The following is a 19641-nucleotide window of genomic DNA, read 5'->3' as shown; positions in this document are numbered from 1 at the left end:
AATTTGGAGATAATTTCTCCTTTCAGTACCTCCTCTCAAGCTCCACTCTGAACTACCTTTTACAGTGCCAAAAATGTCCTTAAATAGACCCTAGAGGGTTAAGGAATAGGAATACATTCTAGAAAGTGCTAGCAGGCATCCACCAACCAAATAAAGGCTCTAGAAGCTATGTTAGAAGTCAACGCAAATCTAGAAGAATCCAGAAACGGTAACCAAACTTTTGGGAGGCATAACTTTTGAACCGTAGCTCTGATTGACGAACCATTTACATTTTTGGAAAGCTCTTGAAGTGCTCCATAGTCCTATGGACTAGCTTTGCTTGTCCCCCAATTTTTGGCCCTTTTTTAGGTTATTTAATTCCCCTAACCTAACTTTGAAGCATTCTTAGGAGGTCTCCAAAACTTGAAAAACTGCAATAACTTTCAAACTCTGGGGCCTTTTGACCTGATTCTTTTTCTGGAATGCTCTAAATTACAATTACATTCATTTGGCCAATTTACACCTTCTAGTTTACCAAAATGATTGCCCAATTATATACTCCTATTTTTTTGGCATTTACATGTATCCCAAAGTGTTCAAATACTCTATCCTAGAACACTGATAGTGAAACTGTGAGAGTGGTAGAATCAAATCCCATCCCTTGGGCTTATCCCCAAATAAACATCTCAGCAAATTGCCTAAAACTTCTATTTACCACTTCTATTTTTCCATCAGTCTACGGGTAATGTGTGGAACTGAATTTCAAGTCTGTTCTCAACTTCTTCCACAATGTTCTCCAGAAATACCCCACAAATTTAGTATCTCTATCAAAAACTATACTCCTAGTCTGCAATATGGATAGCATCATGAATTTTGCGGCATGGAATGAAATGTTCCATTTTGGAGAACCTATCAACCACAACAAATACTAAGTCATTACCCCTTTGTGTCCTTGGCAATCCAAGAACAAAATCCATAGTTATGTCCTCCCATGGCTTTGATGGAATAGGCAATGGCTGATATAGTCCAGTATTGTGGCTAAATTCCTGGGCAACATGACAAACCTAGCAACTTTGTACAAACTTCTTCACATCCTGTGAAATCTGAGGTGAAAAATAATGTTCTCTAAGAATGACAATGGTCCTATCTCGACCAAAATGTCTTGCCATCCCTCCACTGTGTTTCTCCTTAATCAGATTTTTCCTCATGGAACTCCTTGGAATGCACAATTGACTACCCTTGAACAACATGCCATCATGAATCAAATATTCTAACCACTTGGTTCTATCTACAGCAACAGGCTCTTTACAAGCTTTCCATGCTTTAGCAAAATCAGGATCCTCAGGGTACAATTTCTTGAGTTCATCAAACCCAACTACTTCAACCTACATTACTATATGAAACAACTATCTCCTACTTACTGCATCTACAACCCTGTTAGATTTTCCACTTCTATGCTTCAACACAAATGTATAGCTCTGCTAGAACTCTACCCACTTCATATACCTTTGATTCAATTTACCTTGGCTATTTAGGTACTGTAATGCCTGATGATTAGTATATAAAACAAATTCCTTTGGCAACAAATAATGCCTCCATTTATTTAAGGCTTGAACTATTGCATAGAACTCTTGATCATAAACATAATACTTCTTCTTTGCATCATTCAATTTTTCACTAAAATATGCAATAGGCTTACTTTCTTGGCTTAATACAGCCCCAATAACATTACCACTAGCATCACAATCCACCTACAACACCTTTCTAAAATTGGGAAGTGCCAACGTAGGTTTTTCTGTTACCTTCTTTTTTAGCAATTCAAAACTTCTCGCAACTACTGTAGTCCACTTGAACTCTTTTCTATCCCCTCTTATTGTGTCAATTAGGGGTGCACATATGCCACTAAAATTCTTTATGAACTTCCTATAAAAACTAACCAAACCATGAAATGATCTTATCTCAATAGTAGACCTAGGAGTAGGCCACTCCAAGATGGCTTTTAGCTTCTCTTGATCCATTTTAAGACCTTCAGGTGATATAACAAACCCCAAGTAGACTAATTCTCTTTTAGCAAAGATACACTTCTTCAAATTAATTAATAGTTTCTCTTCACTCAACCTCTCAAGAACACTACGAATATGCAATAAATGTTTTTCCAAAGTCTTGCTAAAAATTAAAATATCATCGAAATAAACAATAACAAATTTTCTCAAGAACTTCTTAAGTACCTCATTCATGAGCCGCATGAATGTGCTTGGGGCGTTCGTTAATCCAAAGGGCATGACTAACCACTCATAAAGACCCTCCTTGGTCTTGAAGGCTATTTTTCACTCATCTCCTTCTCATATCCATAGCTGATTATAGCAACTCTTGAGATCTATCTTTGTGAAGTACTGAGCTCCACTCAAGCAATCCATGAGATCATCCATCCTTGGCAAAAGAAACTGGTACTTGATGGTTATCCTATTTATAGCTTGAGAGTCTGTACACATCCTCCACTCTCCATCCTTTTTTGGTACTAGTATTGTAGGTACTGCACATGGATTCAACCTCTCTTGAATCAAGCCCTTCCTCAATAGCTCTTGAACCTATCTGTTTAGCTCCTCAGTTTCAGTAGGAGTCATCCTATGTCCAGCCTTGTTAGGAAAACTAGCTCCTAGAATCAGATCTATCTGATGATTGACTTGCCTTACTGGTGGCAATCCTTCTGGAACATTATTAGAAATAATATCTCCAAATTCACCTAGTAAATTTGAAACTTCAAGTGGTATTTCACTACTGTCTTCTTTATCTTTCCTAAGAATCAAAGCATAGCACATACGCTGATGTTTCATTCCATCTAAAAACTTCCTTCCATCAACAAGAAAAATTATAGCACTGCTACATACCTTTTCACCTTCCTTTTTCATGGGCTTTAGTTTGTGGTGAACTCCATCCTTTGTTAGAGAGTATGTGTTTGCATGACCATCATGTACTGCATGTCTATCAAACTGCTATGGTCTACCCAACAATAGATGGCAAACATCCATCAAAATAATATCACAGAGAACTTCATCATGGTAACTACCAATTTTGAATTTCACTAAACATTGTTCACTTACCAGGACCTTATGATCATCTTTTACCCAAGAAATCCGATAGGGTTGGGGATCTCTCTCACTCTTTAGCTTCAGCTTAGAGACCATCTCTTCTGATACCAAGTTATGAGTCCTACCAACATCAATGATCACATCACAACATTTATCCTCACACTTGCATCTAGTATGGAACAAACTCCTCCTTTGTCTTGGTTCAATCTCACCACTTAGTAGGACCTTTTCATTCACCAAGGTCTCTTCTCTTTTTGCATCCTCTGAATGTGATGATTGTGCATCCTCATCCACATCAGCAACCCTAGCTTGGCCCTCAGCTCTCCTATCTATCCTTCCTTGTCGTTGAGGGCATTCAAAGGCACGATGACCTTCTTCATTACAATGGAAATAGGTACCAAAAAAGCCTCCTCTTCCTTGTCCATGTCATCTACCTCTTCCTCTCAGATTTTCAAAGTCTTGATCATGGGAGTGATTAAAACCCTCATTCCTCTGGTTCCTTCTAGTACCCACATCTTCATTTTTCTTTTGGGTTTCATTTTGGCCTCTAGATGACCTACCGCTTCCTCTTCCTCCTTGACCATGCCCTCTTTGTCTCCCTTAAAACCTTTCATTTAGATTCTCTTTGACTTGTAGGGCAAACTGGTATGCCTCTTCAATGCTGGTCATTCTTACTAGACTTAATTCCTCCTAGATGCTAAGTTGCAACCCACTGATATAATGAGAAACTTTCTCCTTATTTTCTTTTGCATGCCCTGCTCTAATCAAGAGTCGGTAAAACTCCTCTGTATATTCTTGGATTGATCTTCCTACTTTCTTTAACCCATGCATCTTCTTTAAAAAATTAAGCTCGTAGTCCACAGCAATGAACTGCTTCTTCAATTTGTCCACCATGTGATCCCACCTTGTGATCTTCTCCTTTCCTCTTCTATTTCTTTCCAATTGGACCTCTTGCCACCAGATTTTGGCATGGCCTTTCAGTTTGGCCTTTGCAAACTTAACCCTATCTAGGTCTCTGATATCTTCATACACAAAGTATTCTTCCAGTTCATTGATCCAATCAATCAACTCATCTGGTTCTAGATTTTTTGAAAATACACCCACTTCAATTGTAGGTCTTTTCCTAAACTTATTAATGGCCCTAAAAAGCCTTTCCTCTACCTAATTTAGAACTTCCCTGTCAAATTCCCCTTTTGGTCCCATTTCTTCTTCTTCATTATCATCCTCACTATTGTCACCTGTGGTAATATTTGCTCCTCTATGGAGCTCCTCTTGCAATTCCTGTACCTGCCTTTGGAGGGCTCTAACCTCCTAAGGATTAATAGCTCTGGCCCTTCTGCCATGCTCTCTTCATGGAGGCATCTTCTAACTCAAACCCACAACCACACAGTCGGCACTCTGTCTACACACTCAGGAAAACCCACTCTGATACCACTTGATGGGGACACGACCCATGCACAGAATGGACACAATAGAAAAGGGAAATTTTATTAACTTTGTAAATAAGGTAATACATCAAGTACAAAGAAAATAGACTATATAACATGCCCTATGGGAATACAATAACATAAATCTAGAGATAATTTCTCCTTTCAGTACCTCCTCTCAAGCTCCACTCCAAACTGCCTTTTACAACACGAGAAATGTCCTTAAATAGACCCCGCAGGGTTAAGGACTAGGAATACATTCTAAAAAGTTTTAGTAGGAATCCACTAACCAAATAGAAGGCCCCACAAGCTGTGTTAGAAGTCGATGCAAATCTAGAAGAATCCAAAAATGGTAACCGAACTTTTAGGAGGCATAACTTTTGAACCATAGCTCCGATTAACAAACTGTTTACATTTTTGGAAAGCTCTCAAAGAGCTCTATAGTATTATGGACTAAATTTACTCATATCATACTTTTTGTCCCCTTTCAAAGTCAATTAATGCCCCTAACCTAACTTTGAAGCATTCTTAGGAGGTCTCCAAAATTCAAAAAACTACAATAACTTGCAAACCATGGGGCCTTTTGACCTGATTCTTTTTTTGGAATGCTCTAAATTATAATTACATTCATCTGGCCAATTTACACCTTCTAGTTTACTAAAATGATGGCCCAATTACATACACCTATTTTTTTAGCATTTACATGTATTCCCAGATGTTCAAATACTCTATCCTAGAACACTGATAGTGGAACTCTGAGAGTTGGAACCTTTATTTGGCCCAAATGGGTATCCAAAAAAGAAGACATATGAAATAGAAACTAATTCTAATTACATTTTTTTGGGTGACACAAGATTGCCCTTATACCTCTGGATGCTCCTGCATCATTGACACACACAAACAAAGCCAACAACAACAATGCACATGATGAGGGCTCAAGAAATGACCACTCATCAAAAAAACACCAAGTCAGGGTAAATTCAGAATCTTGAAATTTGGCTAAGCCTAAAATCTTGAAGCCTTGAAAAATTGGCTAAGTCTAGATTTCTAAAGCCCTGAAATTTCCTCGAATCCATAACTTATCTCTGAGAGGTCTGAAACCTATCTCAAAAGATTCACCGCATATATTATAATATATCTTAAGTATAAGAAATTTTCTTATACTTAAACGATATATTTTGAACCCCTAAGAAGGCATGCGATACTTTACAGTGTTGTACGACATAGTTTGCATGGGCATGCGATACATTTTTATGTCACACAATGCTGACAAAATGTTGCCCATAGAAACATGAAAACACTCCTAGAAGAAAAAAAGACCAAAAAAATAGCAAAGAACCTCCACAATAGGGAGTACTAGATCCACAAAGGCTTAAGGAATGAACACTCGAGTGCAAGAACAACACAGGCAGAAGAACACCTATCCATCTAAACTACAGTAGCAAAGAACACACAAAAATAAACATCGTAGTGAACTGAACAACCAAACTATGTGTGTGGTTCCTCCCAACTGTCAATAGCATCATAAGACCATCGTGGGTCCTAGCCATCCTCGGTGCATAACATCCCAAGCCACTGACTAGATCGTTGGTACTGTCGTAATAGGGACGTCACTACTAAACACATGCAACAATATAAGCATAAGGAAATCTAATATGCTAGTAGTAAATCATAAGATAATCCTATAGTAGATAACATCACCTATCACATGCTAAATAGCAATAAGCAATAGATATGCTAATACAACAATTCACAGCATCTAATCATATGCTAAACATCATAATAAGGGAATGTATCAAATAAAATAACATCATCTAAACATGATATACAAGCATCCTAATGAAAGCATAAATCACAAGAAAGCATACTCTAGAACTCGAAGTACCAAGTCAAAACATCTAGCAATGATCACACTAGGAAAAAAGACCATCTTTGTACACTGGTCCCTAGCAGTGGTGAAGGTAGCTACACCTCCCAACAACGTGGCACCTATAGGTCCACACTCACCATGCTAATGGAGATAATGATCCAACCAAAAATAGACATAAAGCACAACATCCAAGGCTAACATTAATGCCAGATAGTATGATGGCTACAACCAAGAACCTAAGACAATGCAAGGAGTAAAGGTCCTGGTTAGACATTCAAAAGGCTACTAAGTAGGGGTTGACATCATGGATAGTCAATTGGCATCGAGAAGCCCAAGCTCAGATCACCTGTGGAAACACTCGCAAGGTACTTCCCTCTCGAGGTACTCCCTTGGAACAATCACACATATTTTTATTATCTTAAGTTTTATGACCAGTCACACATTTTCTTTAATTATCACTTATTCAAGCTCCTCTCAGCCATACCCATAGCGTCATGATTACTGGGCTACAAGATAGAAGCCCCCTCCATATGTTACCCTACCCTACCCATGCTCATCCTACGACAAGTGCCCATGGGCATGCATACTACCATCCCAACCCCAATGATCATAGCTTCCAAAAAATTGATGAAAGATCGGGCCTCGCAAGTTACCCAAAAAATGTACGTGCATGTACTGGTGTGTGGCATACCACCATCATGAAGATCATAACACAAGGACAGGAATGAGAACACAATGCTAAGAAAACACCCAACTAAAAGCAACACAGGAAGGATGGGTTCTACACAAATTCCAAAGCCAATAAAATCATACATCATTAAATCACTCAATCGACCTCAATTCGAGAGTATGGATTCTAAATAAATCCCAATGATGCAACAAGAACAAACATCATGAAATCACTCAATCAGTCTTAATCCAAGAGTATGGATTCTACACGAATCCTAGCATTCACCAAACAAAAGCAAAGGTCCAAAAGAAAACATAACAGGTAACAAATCACTCAACCAAACATAAAGTTGAGAGTATAGGTGCGACATGCATCCCAATGCAACAAAAGGTGCAAAAGTGGTCTAACTGATATCCAAATGGATCATCCAAGTCAACGACCCACATTGTGCCAAGAAAACTTGAGAAAATAGGGCGGCACGTGAAATGAGGTAAAAACCTCAAATTTTAGAAAAATTTCAAAATTAAACCCATTTGACCTTTGGGTTTAAACACCCTAAAAATCCAAAAATAAATAGAATCTGACACTATGTGCAAAAATGGCCAGCATAACGGCATAAAATCCCAAACCCTCATCCCAAAAAATAGAGAAATGTTCATACCCGCCCAACCTGATAGAACTAGCATACAAAAACAGAGGGGAACACTAGTTCTTAGCCTCCAAATAAATGGCTACCAAAAACAAAAGTAGAAACAGAGCAGAAACAATAAAACAGGAAAGCCCTACCTCATAGCCAAAAGGGCAAAATAGAAATCTGAACCATAAAATAAATATCTCACAAAAGTAGCTGAAAATCACGGCAATCCAAGCTTTTCCCGAGCTGGATCCAACAAGCCCAACCTCGTGATGATCCCATGCCCATAGCTCCCACAACGAACAAAATAGTAAGTCTTCATTAAGAGAATTTTGGGTTTTACTCTCCAAATTTCCAATTTGAAAGTGAGAAGTGAGGAATTAAATTCCTCTTTGGATACTTATTCACTTTTTGAGTGAATAATCGATTAGGGCAAATAACCAGCCAACCTAGTTAAACCCCAAATTGACCCAAATGAAAGTAGGCTATTCCTATAAATAGGAATTCATCTATGGAAAAGTTGCCAAAAATTAAAACAAATCAATTAAAAAGCCCAGAAATCCAAAAACACAAAAATCTCCTTAATAACTTTCACGACAATGCGAACCTCTAAATGCATAGACACGCTTACTGGTCTAATTACATAATGCAAATGAGTTTGGATTTAATAATCACCGAAAGGTTTAATTTAAATATTTTAATAAAGGATACGTCGACCATATAAGGACGACATTAGTAAAATATGAAATGCTAAATCACTAACTCCATGTGCCACTGCCATGGATATAAATCTTGCACACTAAACAACATGATCAAATGCAATTGCATATAATAACATAACCAAAGAAATAAATGCATTAAATCACCTAATTTTAACCATTTATTTAATTATATTAAAATAATCTATTTACATCACTCACGTTTGCATAAAGCATAACAACGCAGGAATGAAGTAAATAACCATAGCATTAAATCCAACACATAACATAATCAGAGGTATGTCCAAATGCTAGATATCATCATAGAACACACTGTCATCTCAAAATGGCATCATCAGGCAATATGATTAACTGAATAGCATAGTAGTATAACATCTATGATACTGAAAAACTAGGTATACTATCTGACCCTCAAGTCATCTCAAATGTAACATACATGAGTGACAAATATCTCTCTAATCAAAAATATAACAAGGTAAATGTCTACAGTACATAACCAAATAATCCCACATGAAAAATCCATTTAGTTACTTATGCATTTAATAATGATTGATTACTCTACATTAAAAAGGCACTTAAAACACATAAGCAAACACAGTCATAAACATGACTAACCACTGCTACAGGAACCTAGTCCAATGTAGCATGGTAATAGAACATAGTGCAATATTTGCACACATCTTAGGGTAATCACGGAACAACCTCATGATACCACATCGATCTTGGTAACTACTGGCACAAACCTCTGTGAACCATAAATCACATCATAATCTCAAAGATCAATCAAAAGCATAATCAAAGAAACTAATAAAGAAACATAAATACAAACACCTCAATGGTGTAGACCACTCAGGGTCACAATCATGATCCCATCACAACAAAAAATCAGGAAGGTTGCATCCATCAGGATGACTTACAGAAGTCAAACAGGAGAGGCACTACATGCATGCATACATGTATCTATGCATGTATCCATAGATGCATGCATGGATACATTCATGCATACATACATGGATACATTTATGCATACGTACATAGATACCTGTATGCATCTATGCATGCATGGATGCATCAATGCATGTATGCAATCCATACATGCATGCATGTATCTATGCATGCATGCATGCATATGCATACATACAAGATATATACATGCATACATACATACATACATTCATACATACATACATACACTGCATATATCCATACATGTATACATAGATATATGTATGTATGGATGGATGGATGCATGCATGCATACATACATGTATGTATGGATGGATGCATGCATACATACATGCATGCATCTATTGATGCATAAATGCATAGATGCATGTACATATGTATGCATCCATATGTGGATGCATGCGTACATGCATATGCATACGTACTATATATATATATATGTATGTATGTATAGATGAATATATGTATGTATACATAAATATATACATGCATCTATGTATGCATACATACATGCATGCATGCATACATAGATATATGTATGGATATATGTATGTATGCATGCAAAATATATATATGTATCGATGTATGTATACATGCATGGATGTATGCATTGCATCTATGCATACATGCATGGATGGATGCATGAATGTATGGATGCATGCATGCATGCATACATACATACATGTATACATGTATATATCTTGTATGTATGCATGCATCCATCCATACATTCATGTATTTATCCATCCATGCTTAGATGCATGCATGTATGCATGCATGGATGCATCCATACATATATGTATACATGTATAGATCTTGTATATATGCACATACATGTATGCCTCCATACATGCATGCATCTATCCATGCATGCATGGATGCATATATGTATGTATGCATCCATGCATACATCCATACATGCATCTATGTATAGATGCATACGTACATGTATGCATGCATGCATACATAGATGCATGCATGTATGGATGCATCTATGCATGCATGGATGCATGCAAGTATGTATGCATGGACGCATGCATACATACATCCATGTATACATGTATATATCTTGTATGTATGCATATGCATGCATCTATGCTTGGATGCTACATCCATGCATGCATGTATGCATGCATGCATACATAGATATATGTATGGATATATGCATGCATGCACGCATACATAAATGTATCTATGTATACATACATATATCTATGTATGTATGTATGTATATATATGCATGCATACATATATATGTATCGATGCATCCATACATGCATGCATCTATGTATACATGTATGGATATATAGATACATACATACATGTATACATGTATATATCTTGTATGTATGCATGCATACATACATGCATACATGTATCGATGTATGTATATATATGCATGCATACATCCATGCATGCATGTCTATATACTTGCATACATACATGTATGTATGTATATATATATTGCATACATAGATATATGTATGCATGCATGCATGCATGTATCTATGTATGTATAAATGTATGCATCCATCCATCCATAGATACATGTATCTATGTATACATACATATTGCATATGCAAGTATGCATGCATGCATACATAGATATATGCATGCATGCATGCATCTATGTATACATACATGTATCTATGGATGTATACATGTATATATGTATACATGCATACATACATACATCCATATATCTATATATGCCTGCATGCATGTATCTTGTATGTCTACATGCATGAATGCATCCATCCATACATACATACATAGATATATCTATGCATGCATGCATGTATATATAGATATATATGTACATACATACATATGAATGCATGCATACATGTATATACATACATACAAGATACATGTATGTAAGTATGGATGCATGTATATACATAGATACATGTATGCATGCATGCATATACATAGATACATACATAGATAGATACATGTATGTATGCATGCATGGATATACATGGATACATGTATGTATGGATGGATGCATGTATATACATGTATACATGTACGGATGCATGCATGTATATACATGGATACATGTGTGTATGGATGGATACATGTACGTGCATACATACATAGATAGATACAGGTATGTATGCATGCATGCATATATATGGATACATGTATATATGGATGCTTGCATATACATAGATCCATGTATCTATGTATGGAAGGATGCATGTACATGCATACATACATAGATAGATACATGTATGTATGCAGGAGCATCAAAAGGTATAAGGGCAATCCTATGTCACCCAAAAAAAAGTACTTAGACTTAGTTTTTGTTTCATTTGTTTTCATTTTTGGATACCCATTTTGTTCAAATAAAAGTTTTAACTCTCACACATCCACTATTAGTGTTCTAGGTTAGAGGATTTGAGCACTGTAGGATATGCGAAAATATTTAAAAAATAACAGTATGTAATTGAGCCATCATTTTGGTGAACTAGGAGTTGTAAATTGGTTAGATGATTGTAATTGTATGAATCTATGTAATTGCATGCATCTATGTATACATGCACACATACATCTATACATACATGCATACATACATAGATACATGTATGTATGGATGTATGCATGCATGCATGCATGTATACATAGATATATATATATATATATATGTACATACATACATATGCATGCATGTACATAGATACATGGATGCATACATACATGTATTCATGTATGTATGCATCCATACTTGCATACACTCATGCCAGATATATGTATGTATGGATCGATGCATGCATACATGTATACATACATAGATACATGTATGTATTTATGGATGGATGCATGCATGCATTCATACATATATCCATGCATATATCTATGCATGCATACATGTATGTATGTATGTATGTATGTATGTATGTATGCATGGATGCATGCATATACATACATATGCATGCATGTACATAGATATATCTATGCATGCAATCATGTATATATATATATATATATATACAAATGCATGCATGGATACATACATATATATATATGTATGCATGCATATATATGCATCCATACATGTATACATGTATGTATGTATGTATGCATTCATATCTGTACACATACATGCATGCATCTATGTATGCATGGATCGATACATACATACATGCATTGCATACATACATAGATGGATATATGTATGTATACATAGACACATGTATGTATGGATGGATGCATGCATATGTGCATACATACATGTAAGATAGATGTATGTATGCATGGATGCATGCTTACATGTATACATACATAGACGTAGATATATGTATGTATACATAGATACATGTATGTATCGATGAATGCATGCATGCATGCATACATATGTATGTATCTATGCATCCATACGTGCATACATACATGCAAAATATATGTATGTATGGATGGATGCATGCATCCATAGATATATACATACATATATCTATGTATGCATGCATGCATACATACATATATCTATGTATACATTGCATACATACATATATACATGGATGTATCTATGTATGCATGCATCTACGTATACATGCATACATACATAGATACATGTATGTATGTATGCATGCATGTGCATACATACAAGATACATGCATATACATAGAATCATGTATGTATGTATGGATGGATGCATGTACATGCATACATACATAGATAGATAAATGTATGCATGCATGCATGCATGCATATACATAGATACATGTATGTATGGATGGATGCATGTACATGCATACATGCATACATAGATACATGTATGTATGCATGCATGCATTCATCCATTCATACATGTACCTATGTATATGCGTGTATCTTATATGTGTGCATATGCATGTATGCATGCATGCATACATACATGTACATGCATATACATGGATGCATGTACATGCATACATACATAGATAGATACATGTATGTATACATCCATAGATACATGTATGTATTAATGGATGGATGCATGCATATACATAGATACATGTATGTATGGATGGATGCATGCATATGGATATATGTATGTATGAATGGATGCATGCATACATGCATGCATAAACATAGATTCATGCATGTATGTATAGATGCATGCATACATGCATACATACATGCTTATCATAGATACATGTATGTATGGATGGATGCATGTACATACATACATACATAGATAGATCCATGTATGTATACATCCATGGATGGATGCATAAATGCATTCATATACATAGATACATGTATGTATGGATGGATGCATGCATACATACATATACATGCATACATACATGCATGCATCTATGTATACATGCGTACATACATAGATACATGCATATATGGATACATGTATGTATGCATGCATGCATAGACATGGATACATACATAGATAGATACATGTATATATGCATGCATGCATATACATGGATACATATATGTATGGATGGATGCATGTACATGCATACATACATGCATATACATGAATACATGTATGTATGGATGGATGCATATACATGGATACATGTATGCATGAATAGATGCATGCATGCATGCATGCATATACATAGATACATAAATGGATGGATGGATACATGTATGGATGGATGGATGCATGCATACATACATATAAATACATATTTACATGGATGCATTTATGTATACATGCATACATACATAGATACATGCATGGATGGATGTATGCATGCATGCATACATCCATACATACATGTATCTGTGCATACATGCATGCATGCATACATAAATGCATGTATGCATGCATGCATGGATAGATATATCTATGCATGGATGTGATGTATGTATGTATGCATACATCATACATAAATGCATGTATGTATGCATGCATGAATGCATAAATGCATAGATATGTATGCAATGTATGTATGTGTGCATGCATGCATAAATAAATGCATGTATGTGATGCAGGAGCATCTAGAGGTATAAGGGTAATCCTGTGTCAACCAAAAAAAAAAAATATTTAGACTTAGTTTTTGTTTCATGTGTTTTCATTTTTGGATACCCATTTGGGTCAAATAAAGGTTTCAACTCTCATAGTTCCACTATCAATGTTCTAGGATAGAGTATTCAAACACTTTGAGATACGTGTAAATGTCAAAAAAATGGGAGTATGTAATTGAGACATAATTTTGGTGAACTAGAAGGTGTAAATTAGCCAAATGATTGTCCTTGTAATTTAGAGCATTCTAGAAAAAGAATCAAGTCAAAAAGCACCACGGTTTGAAAGTTATCACAGTTTTTCAATTTTTGGAGACATCTTAAGAATGCTTTGAAGTCAGGATAGGGGCATTACATGACCTTGAAAAGGGCCAAAAAATGGTAATGAGGGAAGCTTGTCCACAAGGCTATAGATCACTTTGAGAGGTTTTCGAAAATGTAAACGGTTTTTCAATCAGAGCTACGGTTCAAAAGTTATGCCTCCCGAAAGTTCGGTTACCATTTCTAGATTCTTCTAAATTTATGTCAACTTCTAATGTAGCTTCTAGAGCCTTCTATTTGGTCGGTAGATGCCAACTAGCACTTTCTAGAATGTACTCCTAATCCTTAACCCTCTAAGGTCTATTTAAGAACATTTTTGGCATTGTAAAAGGTAGTTCGAAGTGGAATTTGAGAGGAGGTACTAAAAGGAGAAATTATCTCTAGATTATTACTTTTGTAAGCCTTAGGGCATGTTTTGAAGTCTATTTTCTCTGTACTAAATGTAATAGCATATTTACATAGTTAATACAATTTTCTCTTTCCTATTGTGTCCATTCTATGCTTGGGTTGTGTCCCCATCAAGTGGTATCAGAGCTGGTTTTCCTAAGTGTGTAGATAGAGCACCAAATGTGAGGCAGTTTGCACCAGGACTGTGTGGTTGTGGGTTTGAGTTAAGAAGATGCCTCCACGAAGAGAGCATGGTGGAAGGGTTAGAGCTATCAATCCTAAGGAGGTTAGAGCCCTTCAAAGGTAGGTACAAGTGTTGCAAAGGAGCTCCATAGAGGAACAAATGTTGTCATAGGTGATGAAAGTGAGGATGATAATGAAGAAGAAGAAATTTAACCAATGGGGGAATTTGATAAGGATGTTTTGAATCAGGTAGAGGAAAGGCTTTTCAAGGCCATTACTAAGTTTGGGAAAAGACCTACAATTGATGTGGGTGTATTTTTAGGAAATCTAAAACCAAATGAGTTGATCGATTAGATCAATGAATTGGAAGAGTACTTTGAGTATGAGGATATCAGGGATCTAGATAGGGTTAAGTTTACAAAGGCCAAATTGAAAGGCCATGGCAAAAATCTAGTGGAAAGAGGTTCAATTGAAAAGAAATAGAAGAAGAAAGGAGAAGATCACAAGGTGGGATCATATGGTGGACAAATTGAAGAAGCAATTCATTCCTGTTGATTATGAGCTTGATTTGTTTAAAAAGATGCATGGGTTAAAGCAAGCAGAAAAATTAGTCCACGAATATACAGAGGAGTTTTACTGACTTCTAATTAGAGTAGGGCATGCAAAAGAAAATAAGGAGAAGGTTGCTCATTATATTAGTGGGTTGCGACCTAGCATCTAAGAAGAATTAAGTTTGGTAAGAATGACTAGAGTTGAAGAGGCATACTAGTTTTCCCGACAAGTTGAAGAGAAGCTAAATAAGAGGTTTGAAGGGAGACAAAGAGGGCACGATCAAGGAGGAAGGGGTAGTGGTAGGTCATTCAGAGGCTAAAATGAAACCCAAAAGAAAAATGAAGATGTGGGTACTAGCAAGAACTAGAGGAATGAGGGTTTCAATTGCTCCCATGATCAAGACTTTGGAAATCAGAGAGGAAGAGGAGGCTTCTGTGGTACCTAATTCCATCGTAATGAAGAAGGTCATCGTGCCTTTGAATGCCCTCAATGAAAAGGAAGGATATATAGGAGAGTTGAGGGTCAAGTTGGATTTCTCATGTGGATAAAGATGCACAATCATCACATTCAGAGGATGCAAAAAGAGGAAAGACTCTAGTGAATGAAAGGGTCCTACTAAGTGGTGAGATTGAACTAGGAAAAAGGAGCAGTTTGTTCCATACTAGATGCAAGTGTGAGGGTAAATTTTGTGATGTGATCATTGATGGTGGTAGCACTAATAATTTGGTATCAGAAGACATGGTCTCTAAGCTAAAGCTCAAGAGGGAGAAACACCCCTTGCCCTATCGAATTGCTTGGGTGAATGATGATCATAAGGTCTAGGTAAGTGAACAATGTTTAGTGAAATTCAAAATTGAGAGTTACCATGATGAAGTTCTCTATGATGTTATTCCAATGGATGTTTTCCATCTATTGTTGGGTAGACCATGCTAGTTTGATAGGCATGCAGTACATGATGGTCATGCAAACACATACTCTCTAACAAAGGATGGAGTTTGCCAAAAACTGAAGCCCATGAAAAGGGAAGGCAAAAAAGTATGTAGCAGTGCTAGGATTTGTCTTGTTGATAGAAGGAAGTTTTTAGATGGCATGAAACATGAGTGTATGTGCTATGCTTTAATTCCTAGGAAATATAAAGAAGGTAGTAGTGAAATACCACTTGAAGTTTTAGATTTACTTGGTGAGTTTTGAGATATCATCTCAGATAATGTTCCAGAAGGATTGCCATTGATAAGGCAAGTCAATCATCAGATAGATTTAATCCTAGGAGCTAGTTTTCCTAACAAGGTTGCTCATAGGATGACTCCTACTGAAACTGAGGAGCTAAATAGATAGGTTCAGGGGCTATTGAGAAAGTGTTTGATTCAAGAGAGCCTGAGTCCATGTGCAGTACCTATAGTACTAGCACCAAAGAAGCATGGAAAGTGGAGAATATGTACAGATTTTTAAGCTATAAATAGGATAACCATCAAGTATTGGTTTCTTTTGACAAGAATAAATGATCTTATGGATTGTTTAAGTGGAGCTCAGTACTTCACAAAGAGAGATCTCAAAAGTGACTATCACCAGATATAGATTTGAGAAGGAGATGAGTGGAAAATAGCCTTCAAGATCAAGGAGGGTCTTTATGAGTGGTTAGTCATGCCCTTTGGATTGACGAACACCTCAAGTACCTTCATGCGGCTTATGAATGAGGTACTAAAAAAGTTTTTGAGAAAATTTGTTATTGTCTATTTGGATGATATTTTAATTTTTAGCAAGACTTTGGAAGAACATTTATTGCATATTCATAGTGTCCTTGAAAGGTTAAGGGAAGAGAAACTATTGATTAATCTGAAAAAGTGTATCTTTGCAAAAAGGGATTTAGTCTACTTGGGGTTTGTTATATCACCTAAAGGTCTCAAAATGGATCCAAAGAAGGTAAAAGCCATCTTGGAATGGCCTACTCTAAGTTTTGCTATTGAGGTAAGATCATTCCATGATCTGGTTAGTTTTTACAGAAAGTTCATTAAGAATTTTAGTGGCATATGTGCACCCCTGACTGACATAATAAGAGGGGATAGAAAAGAGTTCAAATGGACTACGACAATTGCGAGAAGTTTTGAATTGTTGAAGAAGAAGCTAAGAGAACAACCTATGTTGGCACTTCCAAATTTGAGAAAGGCATTCCAAGTGGATTTTGATGCTAGTGGCAGAGCTATTGGGGCTATATTAAACCAAGAAGGTAAGCCTATTGCATATTTTAGTGAAAAATTGAATGATGCGAAAAAGAAGTATTTTTTTTATGATCAAGAGTTCTATGCAATAGTTCAGGCCTTAAAGAAATGGAGGCATTATTTATTGCCAAAGGAATTTGTTTTTTATACTGATCATCACGCATTACAGTACCTAAATAGCCAAGGTAAATTGAATTAGAGCCATATGAAGTGGGTAGAGTTCTTGCAGAGCTATACATTTGCATTGAAGCATAGAAGTGGAAAATCTAATAGGGTTGTAGATGCACTAAGTAGGACACAGATTTTTCTTATAGTAATGCAGATTGAAGCAGTTGGGTTTGATGAACTCAAGAATCTTTACCCTAAGGATCTTAATTTTGCTGAAGCATGGAAAGCTTATAAAGAGCCTATTGCTATAGATAGAACTAAGTGGTTAGACTATCTGATTCAGGATGGTATGTTATTCAAGGGCAGTCAATTATGCATTCCAAGAAGTTCCATGAGGGAAAATTTGATTAAGGAGAAACATAGTGGAGGGATGGTAGGACATTTTGGTCAAGATAAGACCATTTCCATTCTCAAAGAACATTATTTTTGGCCTCAAATGTCACAAGATGTGAAGAAGTTTGTACAAACTTATCAGATTTGTCAAGTTGCCAAGGGATTTAGTAACAATACTAGACTATATCATCCATTGTCTGTTCCATCAAAGCCATGGCAGGACATAATTATGGATTTTGTTCTTGGATTTCCAAGGAAACAAAGGGGTAATGACTCAGTATTTGTGGTGGTTGATAAGTTCTCCAAAATGGCACATTTCATTCCATGCCAGAAAACTCATGATGCTATCCATATTGCAAACTTGTTTTTCAGAGAGGTGGTAAGACTACATGGTCTTCCAAGGAGTATAGTTTCTGACAGAGATACTAAATTTGTAGGGTATTTCTGGAGAACATTGTGAAAAAAGTTGAGAACAGACTTAAAATTCAATTCCACACATCACCCACAGACTGACGGCCAAACAAAAATGGTAAATAGAAGTCTAGGCAATTTGCTGAGATGTTTAGTTGGGGAGAAGCCCAAGGGATGGGATTTGATTCTACCACAAGTCTACTTTGCTTACAATAACTCTATAAATAGGAGTACAAGAAAATCACCATTCCAAATTGTATATGGAAGTAGCCCAAATACTACACTAGAATTCAGGAAGATAGAACAAGGGGAGAGAACAATGGCTAAAGCTAAAGAATTTGCTAAACATATCAAGCATCTACATGAGGAGGTCCATGCACACATTGTTAGGATGAATCAAGAATATAAAGCTAGGGCTGATCAAAAGAGAAGACATAAGGAATTCTAAGTAGGGGATCTAGTCATGGTACACTTTAGAAAAGAAAGATTTCCTGCTGGTACTTACAACAAGCTGAAAATGAAGAAATTTGGCCCCTACAAAATTCTAAAAAAAAATGACTAAAGAAATGCATATGAGGTGGAGTTGACACATGGTATTCACATTTCTCCTATTTTCAACATTGTAGACTTAATAGAGTATCATGATGATGGTGCAGATGAGGAGCTGGTGTTAGAGCCATGTCTAATTCCTTCTTCTAAGAAGGAGGAGATAGAAGACATTCTAGATCATCATGTGGGT

This window comes from Cupressus sempervirens, chromosome 1, assembly GCF_028749045.1.
Source record: "Cupressus sempervirens isolate cs-2001-9-10 chromosome 1, ASM2874904v1, whole genome shotgun sequence".
NCBI lineage: Eukaryota > Viridiplantae > Streptophyta > Pinopsida > Cupressales > Cupressaceae > Cupressus > Cupressus sempervirens.
This window is presented reverse-complemented; position numbering follows the sequence as displayed.